Below are 19,303 nucleotides of genomic sequence, written 5' to 3' on the forward strand. Positions count from 1 at the left end.
TTCAGAGTGCTGAAAGAAAAAGACTGTCAGCCAATAATTCTGTATCCAGCAAAACTAACTCTCAAAAATGAAGGAGAAATAAAGTCTTTCCCAGACCAACAAAAGCTAAAAGAATTAATCAGTACTAGACCTGCCTTACAACAAATGCTAAAGGGAGCTCTTTAGTGTTGAAAGATGACATTGAAATGTAACCAAAAAAAAAAAAAAGAAAGTACAAAATTCACTATGAAAGTAAATAAGTAAATACACAGACATTCTCAGAATACTCCAATGTTATAAGGTTGATGAATAAACCATTTATATCCTCACTATGAAGACTAAAGAACAAATCTAACAAGATAACAAATTCAACAACCACGTAAGTGATAAGCAATATTAAAAGATGTAAACTGAAACAACAAAATGTCAAAAAGCTGGGGAGTAATGACATCAAAGTGTAGAGTTGCCTTTGTTTGTTTTTTCCTTTATCTTAAAGTCAAAGCTAAGATGTGATTAGTTTAAAACAATCTATTATAACTATGGTACGTTTTTTGGAAGCCTCATGATAACCATAACACAAAAGCCAAGAATTGAAAACATACTATTAGAGAAAATCACTTAATCACAAAGGAAGATAGTAAGAACTGAAAAAAGAATCTATAAAACAACCAGAAAAAAGATAACAAAATGGGAGTGAAAGGTCCCTATGTATCAAATAATAATTCTAAATGCAAATAGATTAAATTTCCCAATTAAAAGACACAGAGTGGCTCAATGGATTATAAAACAGGAACCAACAATACACTGCCTATAAAAAACTCACTTCACCTTTAAGGACACACATTAAATGAAAGTGAAGGGAAGGGAAAAGATATTTCATGTAAATGCAAATCAAAAAGAGCAGGAGTAGCTATAGTTATATCAGATAAAATAGACTTCAGTAAAGGAAAGTAAAAAAAAAAGATAAGGAAGAACATTATATAATGATAAAAGGATCAATTCAACAAAAGGATATAAAAATTCTAAATATATATGTATCCAGCTCTGGAGCACTCCAATATATAAAGCAAATACTATTAGATCTATTGGGAGAAATAGAATTCAACACAATAATAATTGGAGGCTTTAATACCCCTTTTCAGTAAAGAACAAATCACCAAGACAGAAAATTAATGAAGAAACATCAAAATTAGACTGATTACACCTAATGAACATTTATAGAACATTTCAAGCAATAGTGACAGAATACACATTTTTTTCAGTAGCACATAGAACATTCCCTACAATAGACCATATGTTAGGTCACAAAACATGTCTCAGTAAATTTTAAAAAACTGAAATCAAACCAACTATTTTGTCTGACCACAATGAAATAAAACTAGAAATCAATAACAGAAGAGACACTGGAAATTGTACAAATACATGGAAATTAAACAACACACTCCTAAACAATGATGGGTCAAAGATGAAATTAAAAAGTTCCTGGAGACAATGAAAGTGAAAACACAACATACCAGAACTTCTGGAATATAGCAAAAGCAGTTCTAAGAGGAAATTTTATAGTAATATAAGCCTGAACCAAAAAAGAAAGACTTCAGATAATCTAACAGCTTTATACTTTTCTGAATTAAAACAGATATTCTCAATGTCTCTTATTTGTGGCTACCAGAATTAATAATAAATTACAATAAATATTCTCTAAGTAGTACAGAGCACCATGAAAATTTTACAGCCCTTGATCTAAACATTGTATTTTAAATACTCATGCTAGATGCTGTATCTAACACTCTATAACATGCATAGTAAGCTTTTTCTTTGGTTAAAAATGACCTCATTCTTCTAATTTATGTTAAATATTTGGTCTACTACCATGATTTTTTTCACCTGAATTTCTACTATTAAGATTATTACAACCACATACTTGTGTAGAAATATATTTCTACACAAATGAAAAAATATTTAACATTTTTACACATTATCTTGTTTATTATTCGTCTGTGGAAGTGAGTTTTTGAATCTTGTTACCTACCTACTTCAAAGAGTTTCTATGAAGATTAAATGAAATAATAAATGTAAAGCAGTCAAAACAATGCATGGTATATAATAAAGGCTCAATAAAAGATAATTGGTTTTATTATTCTTTTCTCTACTTTATGAGAGAAAAGTTTTAAGGCAGACTATAAATTTGTCAAAGGATTTGTTTTCAGCAGCAGAACATTTCTAGCTGATGTCTTTATGGTTGATGACTGCTAAAAGGATTCAAGCTTGCTCCTTTGACAATTACAAAATCAGAGAATTGTTACCTAGACTCTTGTTACTCTATAGACAAGCACATTGGCAGCACCTGGAAGCTCCTAAGAAATGCAGAATCTCGGACCTCACCCTGTATCTACTGAGTCAGAATCTTAAGAAAAAAAATTCCTGTATAATTCAAATGGATGTTAAAAGTTTGAGGAGTACTGCTCTACAAATTTTGTTACATTTTGTAAAATTGAGTTCATTTAGCTTTTATTATTTTACATTGATTTTGAAATTGTTTGATTCATTCTCCTTTAAGGACAGGAGATGTCTTTTGCATGGGATGTCATCTACTGAGTCACTCATATTTCGTATGACTTCTTTACTTCCTTCAGAAACTGTATTATGCATGCAGTATGTGAAAGTTCATCATCGTTTTCCTTCTTGCCTTTAACCATGGCCTTAGATAAGTATTACACAGTGTTTTTTTTTTTAATCTTTAGAAGGCTATTGAATTATTTGTAAATTGAAGAGATTTTAAAAAATATTTCATGCATTATTCACTATTCAGGAATAAGTGTAAACCAGCATAATCTTGATAAATATTTAGTATAGGGCTCTTTAAATATTCAAGAAAATATTAGAAATATGTAATCCCTGAGTGGACATGAGAATATCTTCTGCCTTTGCTTTCTCACATTTTTGTGTGTTTTGTGTTTAATACTTATTGGGATTGCCTGATAAAAATACTGTGCCTAAGGGGATATCAAATCTGCCATTTGACATTTTGAAATTTTGAAGAATGACATATTCCAAGATAGCTCAACACCCTTACCAATTTTTGTTTAGTGTAGATTTATGGAGCCCTTCCACGGTAGTATTAATTACCCTCCTTGCCATCAGCCCTGAAACTCATACCTGGGATAATGAGGTCTTTCTTTTTCTCTCCTGCCCTTACATCTGAGATCTTACTTCCGTGAGACTGGATAAGAGTGGAGTGGAGGGGTCTACACTTCCCCAACTCTCCCCCAGGCCCTACAAACCTATGTAAGTCACCTTCATCCTTGGGGAATACTCAGAGGTCACTCTAATTTTCTTCCCAGTCCTCTCAAGGACACAATTTTATCTTTCTTTCCTCCAATAACAGAGCTTGCTGGTTCTTAGAAGATGTAAATGCTAATGGCCCATGCAGACAGACACAGGTCCTAGAAGCAACACAAACTATTTCCTGATGTAAAGAATACTTCTCAGACCTAAAGAACACAAAGACATGACTACCATGTGGTAAAAGTAAAGTGGGGGAAATACTTTATATTACTGTCTGAGGAGTTTACAGTAGTAGAAAGCAGAGATCCAAGTAAATATCTTTTTTTCATTAAATCCTTGATAAATCATTCAGCAGTAATTTAGCATTTGGCTGTTATGGGCAACATGATTCAGTATTTTATATATTTATTTCTTACTTAGAAAATAATAATCTTCGTATATGACACAATAATACTGTATTTCATATTAAAATTATTTATCTTTCACAGTGTTATAAAAAAGGATTTAAAAACTATTAAAAATTTTTTTCATTGTTTTATACAAATGGATAAATAAACAATTTTCCTTTGTCCTCAGGACTTTTGCCAGTAAAAACATATGACAAGAAATGATTGCATTGGACTAGATAGCTCTAAAGTGCTTTGGAAATTTGAAAATGGGTGAAAGAAAGTGGTATGTATATTTTTCCTGATGGGATTTCATAAAATAAACTTCTAATGGCCACAAATATAAAATTATCAGTCTCCTTTTCTGTTTAAGATAAAAATGAAAGCAAGCCAAATACAATTCTTTCCATTACCTGGGTTAGTATTTGTCTCTTAACAAATGTTAAAGTTCATGCTATTTAAATTCTAATACATTTCATGCTAATATTTAATGTCCCAGATGATTCCACTAAACCTTGTTCCTAGCTAATGCTTCTCTCCAAGCCTCTGCTCCCATCTGGATGATTCCCCACCCCCATACATACATCAACACAGGTGTAAAGTGGAACAATATTTCTACGTCCTATTCAAACGTTTGCTTTGGAGTTTTCTTTGATTCTAAAAGGTAAATAATTTCTGCCTCATGAAATACATAATTATCTGTTAAAAAATTCTGTTAAATAATTTTTTCTAGGGCCGGCCCCGTGGCGCACTCGGGAGAGTGCAGCGCTTGGGAGCACAGCGGCGCTCCTGCCAGCTGGTTCGGATCCTATATGGGAGTGGCCGGTGCGCTCACTGGCTGAGCGCAGTGCGGGCCACGCCAGACCAAGGGTTGCGATCCCCTTACCGGTCACAAAAATACAAAAAATAATAATAATTATTATTATTATTTCTAAGTATTTTATTATAACTTTATGTATGACAATGACTTATTTCTTCTGTTATATTTAAGTTCATAGAAGATGTGTTATGTATGTGATTCCAAATTACAAATACAGGTACCTAAAATAGTCCCTTATTGTATTAATTAGGATCAAGAGAGGAAACAAATGAAACACTGAAAAGTTTAAAAAAAGGGTTTTAACCCTCAAAGGGGTTAAAATGAATGAAGCATATTTTTAGAGATTATCTACAGAGATGTGGGCAGAGTTCCAAGAACTGACAAGGGATTGTAAATACCAGGGGCTATTGACAGGGGAGAGCTGGAGGAGCTGTTACCATTCTTAGTCTTGAGAAGGCAAAGGGAAGGCTTGGTGTTACCAGTGCCCAGTGAGAGCTGGAACCATGATCAGGAACCACCTGATTTGATCTGTCCCCATAGAACAACACAGCCACTACCAAAACCTCAATGAAGAACGAGAGAAAGGGGAGAAATGTGGCGTGAAAGTCATTCTGTCTTCCTGCCTTTGGTTGTCTAGTTGGTGTCTTCATTATCTCCTAAAGAAAGAAAAATTCTGCAGGTAAGTTATTAAAGTTAACTATAGTTCGTTCACAGATCCAAATACTCTTTACATGGTGCACCGTATACTTGTTAGCTTAACTATATTCTGTAAATCGACAACGCAGTCTTATAGGTAATGAGCCTGTGGCTGGGGCCATTTCTGAGACTCCTGTAGACAATTCCATTGTTCCATTGACTGAGATGTTTGCAGGTAATGGAGCACGTAATAAAACCTGAGATTCCATAAGCCTGACTCCATCTTTGCACTTCTTTAAACATTAACTAAGAGTCTTAGTTGAGGGATATGTTGTGGAGGATTCCATGGCGATGACTGAGGCATTCCAGAAGTCCTCAAATGATGATGCTGGAGAAGAAGGATTTTGGCCAGGAAAAGCAAATCTGCATCAAAAATGCATATGTATTCCCATGAGCTTAAAATCCTGCCTGCTCTTTGATAGAAGTTATCCAGTGTAATCAACTGGGTATTAGGTAGATGTGAGACACCTGGGGAAAGGTGCCACATCAGGGGCCCAGCATTAGCCTTTACTGACATGAAACAGGTCAGTCAGCAGTAGTAGTAGCCAGATGAGCCTTGGTGAGGGGGCATGTCCTTGATTGTTTAGCCCAAGCATAGTCTTAGCCAGTGGCCATTATTCTCGTTTATACCAGGAAGACAAATTTTATGGTGGTCTGTCTTCATGTCCCGTTTAAAGAGAACAGACAACCAACCCAGAGCTTTCCCTGGATGCTAGTGCTCCTCTCACTCACTAAGTTCTAAATGCCTGGTAAAAGGATGACTCTCAGAATCCTTCCAGTGTAAATGGTTAGGGTGAGGCTGAGCAAAATGAATGTAATGTATCTACTCTGTCAATCTTACTGCCCTAAGTGTCAGGCTCCTTTTTCTAGTGTACGTTGGAAGTTCCATCATATCACTTTCACTGAACGTAGTCATGACTTTGTCCAGGCTTCAAATAACTAACACAGCAGACATTTAAAGCCACTCTTAGGTGTTATAGCCAACACATTAAATCCTGTATTCTGGATGAACATATCCATATAAATAAGTTTAGTCTTTTAATCTGATCCAACTTATAGTTTATTTTCCTTTGTTTTATAATCTTAGAATGCACTCCTGTACATGCTCCCCAGTCCTCTGTAATAAAGCAGGTTGGCAAGATGCTGCATCTTTCATGTATTCATGTTCTCTTTCTGAAGGAAATCTCACTGTTATTTTTCTAGGCTCTGCTAGAGTCTAACCCTTGGAATATGTCTCAGGAAAATAAGATGTGTCTGAATGTGTCCAGGAGGAGGCTATTGAGAGGAGAATAGATATTCTTTTGAGATCACTTCTTTGTTATAATCATGGAAAATTGTTTTTCATCGTAAGGCCAGTTTCCTCAGGTACTGGGGAAGGGATGTCTTTCATCGGCAAAAAAGCTATAAGGAAATTTGAACCTTTCAATTTTGAGCAGCACCTAAATGTATCCAAATGCTCTCATCAGGTGTCTAGGGCCCTAGCCCTTACCAATTAATGTCCAATTTTGGCGCAACAGTTCTCAAACTTTTTGTCTCAGGATCTTTTTACCCTCTTAAAAATTATTGATAATTGCACAGATCTTTTATTATGTGGGGTATGTATTACAAATTTAATATTTCTAACTTAAAACTGAGAAAATTTTAAGATATAAATACGCTAATGAACACCCCATTAGCTGTTAGAGCAACGACTTTATCTTACCTCCTGTAGCTTTTACAATATTTCACTGAAGACTTAAAAGAAAATGGAAGTGAAAGGCAAATATTGTGTTTGTTTTGTTATGAAAATAGTTTTGACCTCAGGGACCCTCCGGAATGTCTTAGGGATTACCAGTGATTCCCAGAGCATAATTTGAGAAATGCTGCCTCAGCACAAGAGACAGAGTGGGGTTGCATGTTTAGCTGGGGTTACAACTCTGTAACCTGTACAACCAGCTTTGGGGATAGCATCTTCAGACTTGTTTGTTCTAGAGTCCTACTGAAATAGAGCTCCCTACACTCTCATAACGTATGCTATCTGCTTCTGTAGAATTGCTTGCTTAAGCTAAGTAACTCCATTTTGCCCCTATCTCACCTGCAGACTACCTCCCCTTCTGCATGAGAAACCATTGACCTTCTCATAGAAACAAAAACAATTACAGGGGAACAGGAACCATACACAATGAAAACTTGTATGCTTGATTGCTCGAATGGCTCATTCTTGGCCTTTGTGACCTTGCTCCCTAGCTTGCTTTGTGCACCTGGACAAACCCATGTGCCAACAGGATGTAGTTTTGGCCTTTAAAAACCCTACAAGACCAAAGTCCAATGCCTTTCTTCCTTGGTTGCTCCTTGGGAGACGGTCGCTGGCCAGCTGGAGTGAATAAACTGCCCTTTTCTGCACGAGTGGTGTGTAAGTGCATTTCTTGTGGGAACACTACAAGTTACAGAATTCGCAGTCACTGTAGAGTTGTTTTGATTTTCTACCTATGCTTTGAATATGCTAAACTTATATTTTCTTTTCTTTCTTTCGTTTTTTCTTTTGTGATAGCCTTAGTGTAATAAAAAGCAGTTATCCAACTCCATTATCTTTGCAATCATTTTTTCCATGGCAACTAAGTGTTACAACCTCTTGATCTTTCTGCAGCTTGCTGTTGAAAAGAAGCACTCTACTCCTTGATAAATTAAGTATTTGTGATGCCCACTATAAACTAAGGATTGCCAGTGTTCCATATTTCCTGGGAAGAGGTTTTTCCATGTCTTCTTTAAGTATATGATCAACCTAGCACCAGAATTCCAACCATAGAACTTATTTCCTGGGACCACACCTGACACTGTGTTAGGCAGCATGTTGGTTAAAAGAGAGAAGGCACACTCAAAATTGTTTAACTGGAAGAATACAATTAAGGGAATATTTCCAGGGGCATGTGAGGGGTTAAGGGAACCATCAGCAGGTGATGAAACTAGAATCCATTACCACTCCTAAGCCCAGAGGTTGGTGAGAGCTGGAGCTGTCAAAGAGGAACCACATGACAAGATCTGTGGCTGGCGAACAACTTTCAGAATCACAGCAAGGTGGACACAGAGAGCAGAGATATGCCTTCAGTCTCATAGTTCCTACGTTCTCACCTCCTTTTGTTGCTACCGTTGTCTGAAACCAACTGAAAGGACGAGAAGCTTCAGTGTTTGTCTGTAGAGAATAGTAGCACCTAGTGAAGGAAAGAAGAAAAAGGCACAGCTTAAATCTTCTTTTGATCTATGAGAAATTTCAGCTATAATAGGTTTAAATATTTATATGGTAAAATGGTATTTATAATTTAAGTTCCTTGGTGAACATAAAAGTTACCTTTATAACTGCAAATATAAAATGAGCAAGGTCCTTCAAGTATAATTCTCATTTTTCAACAATATTTCTATGTATGATAAAAATATAAATATATCCCAATATTTACAAAAGGAAAAAAATACCTTAAGAAATGAAACTATTTTTAATAAAATTTAGTATCTTATATCAAACATAGCACAGATAATTAAGGTCTCTTGTGATTATGCCATAAACTGTGATTCCCTTGCTTTTGGTAGAAGACAAAAAATGGTTCAATATGATATTCTGTTTGTTGGTGGGAATGATAAAAGCTTTTAGAATAAAAATATCAAATACATATTCTAAGTCTGTAAGTGTCTCAGTACATTTAATTCTACGAAGTAACAGATTTCTTAATCACATATCTTCTAAATTAATCTTCTTGTTCAAAAAGCTAGAATAATTTTCTACATTCCATCCACTATGACTGATTATCTACTTATAGAGCAGGATTTCTCTAATTCCTTTCTCTGCTGTAGTCTATAATCACTAACTTTCTGAGAGTAAAAAGCCACCAGCTCTACAAATCCACAAAAGGGATCATAAAATACTTGGAAACGGTTGGTTATCCAGGAGCAAAAAGCTGCCCTACCTATTTGATACCAGATTTTCAATATCAAAGTCACTGTCTGTGCTAGAAATAGCTCACCCATCAGGCATCCACCTCACTATTTTGCTTTCCCTATGTGATGAGTGCAGATTAAATCGATGAGTCAGTGGAAAGAGACAGCTATGTTTTCCTTTCTCAGGATGAAAAACTTTGTCAGAACGATTCTGAGTTTTTACCGAAGTGAAATTTATTATTAAGTACTTGTCAGAAATAGGTATCTGCTGTAAATGAAATATGTGATCAGAGTTCATCAAGACCAAGTGTGTTGAGGCTGTGGATAGAGAGTGTGCGTGTTTGCTGCCCATGTGCACAAAGGCACTAACAGCAATGACAAGCAAAGACGGACTGTGAGACTAGTAAATCAAGTGAAGTTTATGAAGTGGATAGGCAGGGGAGTTGTAGACAAAATGCTTGAAAGCCACGACTGGAAGGCAAGGGGATGTGTAAAACAAATGATTCCAAGAAGTGATTACTGACTAATGGGTATATCATAGAGTTTCTAAATTTACTAAGGTGAGAGATCATTGAATCATCTCTACCTTCTTTAGATAAAATGTGTAACAGACTTTTGAAGAGTCAGAATTAGTTAGAATCCCTCTCTCTCTCCCTGGGTCATATAAAAAAGCTTTATATAGGATACGTCCTTTCCTGTCCTCATATTTGACTGCCCACACTGGAAAACCCAAACTATATCTTACTCCCACTAGACACCTGCTGGGGACCATCTCCCCTATACATGGCCATCAGAATTGGCTCAGATGGGTTTTCTCTAATAGTGAGGCTGTTAGAGAGCCCTAGTTGCTTGTTGCATTGTATTGTTTCTTTACCTGTAGTTTTCTCAAGAAATATCCTTAAAATTCTTGAATCTTAGGTTTTAGTAGTCTGCCCTATTATCACGCCTTGCCTGTTTTAAAACCTTTAGTAACACCCATTGTCTATAGAATATGGCCCTTTGCCACTTGGCCCCAGCTACCTTTTTCAATCTCAGTCCTAGCTTTTACAGATATACATGCTGTTTTCTAGCCACAACAAATTTTTGGAGACATTTGAATATGATATAAACTTCCATTTCTCATTTTATCCCAGATGCTCCTGGTACAATCCACTAATCATCAAGTTATTCAGATGTTACCACCATAGATTTCCCAGAAAGAAACCACATAAATAGCACATCATATGCAGGTATACATCATGTACATACTGTACACACTGCAACTACAATTACTCGTCTAATTGCAGGATAGACTGTAGCATATAGATACAAGAATCTTATAGTAGTAGATTGAATTATGTCCCCCCAAAACTCCCTGAAGCTTGAATTGTGTCCCCCAGGTTTTATGTATTAGTAACTTGGCCCCACTGTGACTATTGAGAGTGGGAAATCCTATTACAGTAATTGAAAAGTGGAGCCTTGAAGAGGTGAGTGGATTGTAAAACTGTGCAGTAGTGAATGGATTAAAAACGGTGGTCAGGGATGTGGTTCTGAGGGCTTTAAAAGAAGAAAGTCTGTTTCTCTCTCTGCTCTCTCTCTGCTTCCACCATCTTACAATGTGAGTCCCCTGGATCACTGTCACTACCACCAGATGGACTTTGGACTTCCCAGCTTCGGAACTGTAAGCAATAAATTTTATTTTCTTTATAAATCACCCAGTTGCAGGTATAAGCAGAAGAAGTGGGCAAATACATCTACCTTATTTATTTCGTGAAGTACTTCCCAAAGTACTTAGTACATATCAGACTCTCTCTAAAAATAAGTTTATAAATAGCTATTTGTCAAATTCTTCTAGTTTGTTTAAGCTAAACATTTAGCTCACCAGGCACTGGATCTGCTGGTGGCTTGGTTTTGGACTTCCCAGCCTCAAAACTGTGAGCAATAAATTTCTGTTGTTTATAAGTTACCCAGTCCAAGGTATTTTGTTACAGGAGACTGAAAGGTCTAAGACATCCCCTCAAAAGACATGTTCATATCCTATCCCCCAACACCAGTGCATGTGACTTTATTTGGAAAAAGTCTTTTTAGATGCAATTACATTAAAAATCTCAAGATGAAATCATTTTGGATCATCTGGGTGGGACTTCAATCTAATGGTGTGTCCTTACAAGAGACAGAAGAGAAGACACAGAGAAGTCCATGTGAAGTCAGAGAAGACAGAGGCAGAGATTGAAGTTTTATTGCCATAAGTCAAGGAATGTCTGGAGCCACTGGAAGCTGAAAGAGGCAAGGAAGGATTCTCCCCTAGAGCCTTTGGAGGGAGGGCAGCCCTGCTGACACCTTGATATCAAACTTTTGGCCTCCAGACTATGAGAGAATGCATTTCTGTATTTTAAGCCAAGTTCAAGTTTGTGGTAATTTTTTTCTTTTGTAGCAACCCTAGGAAACTGATACACACTGCTGAGAAAGGACAGTGAGATGATAAGTTTTTTGTGTCCTTTAGGTACTGAAGAAGTAGCTGGAGAGTAAAGTAAAATAAAGTTTAAACCTCTAGGAAAAACCTAATGAGTGGTTTTAAAAAAAGGAGAAAAATTACAAATCATTATCATTCATGAACATACTGAAAAATCTGCAACAAAATATTCACAAAGAAAATCCAGAATACTCCAAAGGACAATACATCATCAGAAAATGGGGTTTACCTAAAGAATGCACGTTTGTTTGAATACTTGAAAATAAATCAAGATGATTCACCATACTAACAGATTAAAAAGGAAATGCCATATGATCAACCCAATAGATGAAGAAAAACATTTGACCTAAATAGATGGAGTAATATGCTCTATTTCTAGATTTAAAGATCCAATATTATTAAGATGTTGGTCCTCCTCAATTTGACCTGTACATCCCACAAAATCTCAGTCAAAATCCCACCAAGTTTTATGGGAAATTTGACTGGTAGATACTAAAATACATATGAATGCCAAAGACGTGGAACTGTCATAATGTTAGATAAAATGGAACAAAAAATAAATTGCCCATGACTGGATCCGTGTGTGTGTGTGTGTGTGTGTGTGTGTGTGTGTGTGTGTATTTAACTGTTTTTCAACAAAGGCACCAAGGTTACTTAAAGAGGAAGAGATAATCTTTCAACAAATGGTGTTGTAGCAATTGGATATTTGTAGAGAAAAAAACGAAAATTGACTCCTATCTCACACCTAGGCAAAAAATTAATATAAAATGATTCATATAACTAAATGTAAAAATTAAAACCATAAACCTTCTGGAACAAAATATAGAGAGATGTCTTTGCAAACATGGAGTAAGCAAAGGTTTCTTTGACAGGACAGCAGAAGTACTAAGAATAAAAGAAAAAAATGGTAAATTGGGCTTCATCAAAATTAATAGCTCTGCTCCTCAAATGACATCATTGAAAATTAAAAGTTAACCCACAGAACGGAAGAAAATATTTGCAAGACACATATTTGAAAAAAGACTCATATTCAGAATATATTAAAGGGGGAAAAACTTCTATAACTCAATAATGTAAAATCAAACAAGCTAATAAAGATAGATAGAAATTGGAAAAGATTCTGTACTGAGGAGTATATACAAATAACCAAGTATGTGAAAATGTTCTCAGCATCTTTAAATATCAGGGAAATGCAAATTCAAACCACGCTAAGGTGCTGTTATATACTTTAAGAAGGGCCCAAATTTTTGAAAGATTAAAAAATTTCAACTGTTGGCAAGGTTGTTGTGCAAGTGGAAATTTCATACTTTGCTGATGAGAATGTAAAATGATACAGCCACTTCGGAAAAGCAATTGCTAATACTCTGTAACCCAATAATTCCACTCCTAGAATTTTATCAAGAGAAATCAAAACATATGCCCACAAAACTCTTGTACAGGTATGGTTAGGAAAGCTTTACTTATAATAACCCAAACTGGAAGGAACCCAAATGTGCATCACCAGGTAAAAGAATAAATAAATTTTGGTCTATACTTGAAAATGGATTACTATTTGGTTATAATGAGGAGTGAACTACTGACAGATGCAGCAACATGAATAAATCTTAAAAACATTTTTTTCAGTGAAAGAAACCGGATTCAAAAGAGTACATACCATATTCAATTTTTTTCAATGTTCTAGAACAGGCTAAATTCCTTGTAGTAGATAGATCATCTGTTGCTATAATCAAAGCATTGAAGGGGAAGAAATGACTAGAAAGGGACACTAGGTAACTTTCTGGGTTAATTAACTTTATCTTCATGTAGATTGTCATTATACTGTGTATAATTTATCAATATTTATCAAACTGACCCTTAAAATCTATTCTACAATCTATTCTACAATATAATTTCACCTCAGTTTTATAAAAAAGGATTAAAAGTGGTAAGCAATAATGTGTCAAACATTGGATACTGTATAAAGTAGAAATAAATATTAAAATTAAGACAAAAAAATCAAGGTAGGATAACAGTGTTAAAATAAGCTAAATTGAAAAATACATGCATAACATGAAATCATCTGGACTCATTAAGGGTAAAGCACAATTTTGGCTCTTTTCTAACTAGCAATGAAAAATGGAGAACTTGATCAGTTACCTCAGTGAGTTTCAATGTCTGATCATAGACAATTCACTGGGGAGCTTCATGAAGAACACAAATTCTTACTACCTTTGGAAAGGATTTTATAAAGTTTTAGTGCCATCTTTGTTATCATTGCTCCCATCTATAAATGTAATTCCTTAGGTCTGGGGAAAGGTCTGCGATTCCACATTTTGAAAGTTTCCCTTGGCGATTGTTATGCCTACTTTGGAATTTGCTGAATCACACAATTCATAGAATCCATAGGTAAATCAATTTGTATAGGAAAAGCTCAGCAATTCCTGATACTAAATATGAGAATTGTTGTCTTCTGACAATTCTCACACAAAGGACCCTGTTTAACGAAATGTATCCTCAAAGTCAATTCAGAAACAAGTTTCATAGAGGTGATTTGTAATACAGATACTAAATATGGGACCTCAACGCAAGTCGAAGGCAGGATGACAAATGTAATTCAGTAAGTATAGTTTTGAAGAATGGTCAATGCATAAACTTCAAGCATGTAATTCTTGCTGCTTTAGATTAACAGAAGAGCAAATATTAGGCCATCTAGAAAAACATAGAAACTACAGTTTCTTCATCTCTGAAGATTTTTATTTCTCACGAGTTGTTATGAACTACTATTAGGTTAAAATGAATTTAAGACTGTATTCTTTAGCAAATATCTGAATCATAGCTCATCCATATCGTTATCTACATACCAATCAATATAACAGTCTGTTAACAATACTTATCATGTTCTAGTGACAATTGAGAAATTTAGACTAAATGGAAGACTGGCATGGTGAATTTCACATAAATTAGGAATTAGACATAAATGGTCAACTTATTTTTAGTACTTTTAACATTTTCCTTAGAAGAGTGGTTGTTTTATGAATAGTCTTCCTTTCAGAGACAGGCCTCTGCCTCTCTACATTCATTTTTCTAATAATCTTTTCTACTTGAGGGCCTTTATTATTTGTAAATGGAAGAAAGTGTAATGAAAATTGCACTAAACCTTTGTATAATACTTTAAGAATGTAATAAGTAAGCAACCAAAGACATTTGAAATGGGAACAGTTTGGGGGAGCAGAGATTTTGATATATCAGTTGGTAGTTTACATTTTTATAACTAGAAATTCTATTCTATTTTTGTATACAATATAAAAAATTGAGGGACTTATTAACCAAGAGTTCAAAGGATTCAAAGAGACAAACTAAATAACTTATTACAGGCATCGTCTTTATTCTTACTTCCTTTTGTGATCACCATCAACTTTCTTAATTTGCCCTGATTTATCACCTATAAAAAAAGAAATTTAAGTAAATCAAAGGCCAGCAAATTTATTTTTAGAAACTCCCTTTACAGTAAAATCTTGACTAACAAAACAAATAGATAAAATGATCATAGGTGCTTTCATCTCTGGTGGAAATATCAGAAAACCACAGAAAGGAGCATGGGAAGGAGGGGCAAGTGTTATAAAATCAACCAATAGGTTATAATCTGTTTTTTGCAGTCCCTTAGATTAGATGTTTAAATTTAATGCTGTTTTTAAAATTCATAAATTGATATTCTCTTCATTAAATACTACCATAAAGAAATCAAACAATTTAATGTAACTTTTGCCAGATATCTCTTAATTAAACACTTCAAGAAACAAAGGTCTCTAATAGGTCTGTCTCATGTTTAAAAAAGCAAAGAAATTGAAAGTTTTGAGTGATAACAATAACAAAAACAAGAAAAATTCTGTGATAGATATAGGTCTATACCGTCTACATTTCAAAAAATATATAGATTTAATCATTAAAATCTTTATTCATCTATTCTCAAATATAGGGACAAAAAGCAGTTAATCATCACCAGCTAAGTTACTCATGTCCTCTCTGTAACCCGAGAGATCTTTCTTCCATTTCTCATATGTGTGTGCGTGTGTGTGTAAAATATTATCATTCCTCATGTCTTTTGAAAGGAAATATTGACAAATACCCCCCTTTATCTCAAATTTAAAATATCTAACTTCAGATCTAGATTTATACACACACACACACACACACACATACACAAAAATAAACATATATATGTATATGTGTGTGTGTGTATATATATATATATATGTACACACAAACTTTAAAAAATCTCTTGTTGGCTAAGCAATGAAGTCAAGTAAGAGGCTTCAAAGTTCAAAGTCAACTAGGTTTCAATGCCTCTTCTTCATTCTGCCAAAACTAAAACCCCACTGTGTAACAGTTGTATCCTCAGAGCACCTAGATTTCTTGCACTTTTTATGATTGATCCTGCACTTAGATAAATTGTCCTCTGTCCAAGGGCTACTCTCAAGTAAAAAATTATACAAAAGACTCCAAATGAGAAAACTATCTTCTCAAATACTTATCAAAATGAGGCCTAACTGCCAACTTCAGTGTTAAGTACTGTAAATCCAAACTGTCTCTGGCAGATTATGAACAAGGCTACAATTAAAGATAAAAACAGCTTCCAGAGGAAAAAAAATATTTTCAAATTAAAGCCCCTCCAATAAACTACATTAAAATCACTTACAGTACTGGAGCTAAGTTTTTAGAAAAATAGGAACTAAAAAAAAGAAGTACTGAAATAATAGGGTTACTTTCCCCATGTAAAACTATGAGATAAAAATAGGCAATTTTGCATCATTATATGTACTTCCATTTCTTCTTCACATTAAAAAAAAAATCCTTTAGATGTTTCAATATTTATATTAGACTTTTTTTTCCCTACCCTAGCAGAATCTACTTTTTCTATTTATTTCTGTTCTTGGGGTGAGTAATGTTGCCATCTACCCACTTTCCTCAGTGAGAAAGTTGAGAGTCATGTTCGATTCTAGCTGTCCATCACACTGAAATTCAACCAGCCACTAAATCATGTTGATTCTGCATGGAACCCACTGCTGCAACCTCATTTCAGGCCCTAATCTTATCTGACTTACATTATTGCATGGGCATCCTATTGCTTATCTTTCTTCAATCAAATCACCAGAGTTCTTACTTAGAACATTAATTGCACTATTTCTTCATTTTTGATAAAGTGCAATCTCCTTGGCACCACGTTCAAAGCCTTTCTTCCTTCTTGTGTCTTATCAACTACCTTTCTGGTCTTGCTCCTATTACTCCTGCACATGTCCCCATGCCCCAGACACAATGAGTTTCACTATTGCTGGAACCAGCTGGGCTTTAAGAAAAAAAATCCAACGCCTTGCCATCTGTACTTACTAGATTAGTTATTTATTTATGTCCCTGTCTGTACCACTAGAATGTTAGTCCTTCAAGTTTAGAGACATTCCTGCTCATATTTTTATTTCCCAGTCAGTAAAATTCCTTGTACATAATTGATTCAAGGTACTCATGTTTGCATAATACCAAAAACTATGATTTGGGGCCCTTAGTCCTATGTATTCATTACTCCAATATACATGCAGCTCATCATTGACTGTTCCTTTTTTTCCTTTTTATAATGACCTATTTCACTCTGGTGATAAATGGAAGTATAGCAATGAGGTGGATAATGAATGAAATAACTGTAGCAATGAGTGATGCTTTTGAGATTGGGTAGTGTTAGGAAGAAACTGTAGAGCTTAATTGTGGGCTCTGGAGTCAAGCTTCCTGACTTTGAATCTCAACACTAGAGTTTACTGTCTGACTTGAGCAGGTTATTTGGACTATCGGTGCCTTATTTTGTTGTTTAATTGGGGACCATCCAATACTTTGTAAACACTTGTTTTGTACCATGTCCTATTCTAAGTGTTGAACAAAGAGTGGTAAGACAAACAAATGGGCATTTTATATTGTAGAAATTATCTCAACGATTTTTTGGGAAAATTAAGTAATATAATAGATATAACGCAGAGTGTCAGACACATAGTAAACGCAAAATAAGTGTTATCCATCATCATTATTATTAACTAGTTATAGTGGCATGCCTATTATTATTTTCAAATTGATAGGTATGGACAGCACAATGCCAATGTGTCATTCGCTTCCTCTAGTCTTGCAATTCCTATTTCTGAGAATAATTATATACCTTTTCTGAAGCCTGCTATATCTTACCTAAAACCTAGGTTTAGTTAGCTTTTACTATCAGTGAAATTGGGAGAAGCTTTTGGCAGAGACAGGAGTACCACTCAGAATCAGTTTCCTTGATGCTGAATCCATGCATCTGTTTCAGCTGCTCTGCTTTCCCCAGGGCCTCCATCAGCCTCTTGGTTCCTATGTGCAGTGCCTTCTGGCCCAGTATTTTGCCCTGTCCTTCACTTTGTGTACCTTGATTCTCATGTGCCTACTCACCTGGTGTCATTTTCACAGTTGGCCCTGGCCTCATTATCTATGGTGCCTGAGTTTTGTCACTGCCTTGATTTAAAGCACCATACTCCCCTGCAGTTTGATTTTGGTGCGTGGCTAGCCCATTGAATAACAACGGTGATGGCCACCAACCAACCTAAGTGAAGCATCATCCTGAATCTCATGAGGCCAGGTTTCTACTCTGACCCTACACTCTTTCACATAAGTGGTAACACACTGAGGGTTTACTAACTGCTCTGCATATAATAATGCAAATAATCAGTGTGGCATCCCTTTGAGATAGGTGTTACTACTATTTCCCCTTTACAGATAAAGCAAGTGAGGTATAGAAAGGTTGGAGGATTTGCACAAGTTTTACAGTTACTAAGCCAAAGAGCTGGTATCCGAATCCATTCAGTCTGGCTCTAGAGTCTGTGTTCTAAACTATCACCAAATACTGTTTCTCACCTGACTTTAGGATGACAGAGTTTCACAGCCTGGATCTAACATATAGTGAGAGTAGGTTTCATTCTGTCAAAGGAATGTTTAAAACATATTGTGTGGTAGATACTCATATTTGTCATTTGGGGCCATGCAGTGTCTATTTCTACTTCCCACTAGTACCCTGAGGTTTTCTTGGTTAAGTTGTCTTCTCAGCATGTACAGTTTTGAAGGAACATGAATTAGGATGCTCTGACCTCCCATTCGGAAGCTGAAGGGGACAAGGGGTCTTTCTTTTGTGGTCTTATATTTCACTTAACTGAAATAGCCATGGCTTGTCTAGTTGATATAAGATCTCCAATCAAATTCTCTTTCAGGATTTTGAAATTTGAGTAAAATGTCACAAATTGAGGAGGAAAAAAAAAACAAATCAATAAAAAAAACTCCTGTTCATGTATTTACTTATTCCATCAGTGGTGCCTGAATGAGACTGTCCAGCGGCTCTTGCCATGGAGAACTTCTCCAGAGGAAAACCTCTCCCTACAGGTCTCTAGGTGCTGTTATGTTCTCCTAATACATTATCTTTCTACATAAATTAAGCAGAGTTGGTTTCTGTTGCTCTCCATCTGTTACATATTGTAGGTGGAGAATAATTAGTAACCCTAGGACTGCCATTTTTCAGTAAGTATTTTTCATTTGCTTGTATCTCTGCCCCTCTTCCTTGGATTGCTGATATTAGCTGCTTCAAAGCACCACAAGATCATTTTGAAAAAATATTATTGGTCAAAAAATGATGCCAGATGAAGAATAAATGTGAAAAATACACAAAATATTTATCAGCTGATATTCTGACACTGACCCATTAAAAAAAGAAGAAAGGAAACAGCCTTCAGAATTATTTGAAAAATA

The sequence above is a fragment of the Cynocephalus volans genome, chromosome 6 (assembly GCF_027409185.1).
Source record: "Cynocephalus volans isolate mCynVol1 chromosome 6, mCynVol1.pri, whole genome shotgun sequence".
Taxonomy (NCBI): domain Eukaryota; kingdom Metazoa; phylum Chordata; class Mammalia; order Dermoptera; family Cynocephalidae; genus Cynocephalus; species Cynocephalus volans.